Here is a 2068-nt window from a genome sequence, read left to right on the forward strand (position 1 = left end):
TTGTCGAGTTGTTTTCCATCTATTATTAATTTCCAAAAAATCGGATTAAGAATATATTGGATCTTGGATAATTGGAATAAACTTTTTTTTTTCTTTTTCTTTCCAGAACACCTCTTCCTTAGAACCGTCTTATAATAATGAATATTCGTTCGTTCGAGCAACTCGTGACAACAGTTTCCTTCCCCGCAGTTGATCCACTCGGTCGGTAAATAAATTCTAATTCCTCGCTCGAAAGAGCGTATTTAAATTACACATAGGAAGAATTAAATTTATATAATCCTTGTCCATGCAGGACGTATCGCATCGTATGTTAATACGTCGGTTGGTTCATCGACCAGTTACCCTTATCGTGACGAACGATCGAGCTTTAATTGGCCGATTCGTCATCCCACGACGAATTTGATTATCAACGTCGAGCGAGAAACTTATCGTGGCTGGCCTCTGCACGCGAATGACTCACACTTTAACACATATTGCTCCCCTCCCTCCAAACTTTTCAAGGAGATATCCTATGACAACTCGAACTCGTTTCTTATTATTATTATTATATCGAGGAAAAAAATTATTAAAGGGAGAAAAGTAGACAAAAGGGAGAAGAATCTTTTCATAATAATAATAATAATAATAACAACGAATAAACCTGGAATAAGAGACGAGAGATTAAGATTAACGTTTTCGGCATTCTCGAAACGTTTCGAGAGGGAGCCGATCGACGGCGGCTAATGCCAATTTGATGAAATTATAATACCACGGGACTGGTCGAATGATCGGTCGTTAGGAGAGAGAGAGCGTGCGTTTCTCAGAGTTTCGGCCACTCGCTCGGACTGATGTCAATATAATAGTGCGATTCCTCGAATAGAACGAACTTTGGAAGATTACATAGGCGTATGTAAAAGTTCAATTTGTTCGTTTATTCGTTATGCAGATTTATGGGATGGGATATTTTTTGAAAAAAAAAAAAATTTTTCTTTTAACCTTTTCAAATTGAATTTGTTTCGAATTTGTTTCTCGATCGATTCGTTTCTCTCTTCGCCACGCGGAGGAGAACGAAACGAAAAGTTGGCGCGATTCGAGGGAGCATTGATCCGTTTTTCGGGAAACTGCGCGTAAATTTCGTTTTTCCACCCCCTCTCCTCCGCCGATGAACGTCGCGAGTCCGTGCAATACGTTCTTCTCTCTTCTTTTTTTCTCATATCCTTTTTTCCTCCCTTTTTTTTCCTTTTTCCTTTTTCCTTTTTCCTTTTTTTTTTTGCAAGCTGTATATCAGTTGATATGCAAATGGTCGCGGGTCCATGGCCAAAGGCAGATAAAATATTTTATCCGCGGGACGAATGGCGTGGGCAAAAGACCCAAAGGGGACAAAAAAAGTGCGACTCTCTTGTTAATTTCAATTTTTTATGGGCCGAGAACCGTCGCGGCCGCGATAAACATTCGTTAACGTTGTTAACCGATCGTTATTCTATCGCTTTCTCTTTTCTCCTCCCCTGTCTCTCTCTTTCTCTTCTTTTCTTCAAAAACCATTACCTCTCATCCGATCACTTCTCCTTCGTTATCATCTACACCAGTCTCGATAATACGACAATATTACCAAAACGAAAACTCAAATTCTCACCCCTTTTTTTTAAGAGATACTTTAATCGTGGAAAAATCTAAAATTCGTTTCTCGAAACGAGGAATACGAAAATGTTATTAGAACTCGGTTTTCAATACGAAGAAAACCCAACCCTTCTTTTCATTTTCGAGATACTTTAATCGTAAAAAAATTTAAAATTCGTTTTTCCTCGTTTCGAAATGGCGCTGGCGAGGAATCGACAATGTTANNNTCGGAACGAAAACTCAAACCCACCCCTCTTTTCAAGATACTTGAATCGTGGAAAAATCTAAAATTCGTTTTACGATGATGTTACCGGAACTCGTTTTCCAATACGAGAAGACAAGGCTCGAAATGTGACGAAAACCAACTTCCTCCCCCCCATTTTCGAGATATCTCAATCATAGAAAAATCTAAAATTCGTTTTTCCTCGTTTCGAAATGGCGCTGGCGAGGAATCGACAATGTTACCGGAACT

Source organism: Apis dorsata, unplaced genomic scaffold (assembly GCF_000469605.1).
Source record: "Apis dorsata unplaced genomic scaffold, Apis dorsata 1.3 scaffold_351, whole genome shotgun sequence".
In the NCBI taxonomy this organism is placed as follows: domain Eukaryota; kingdom Metazoa; phylum Arthropoda; class Insecta; order Hymenoptera; family Apidae; genus Apis; species Apis dorsata.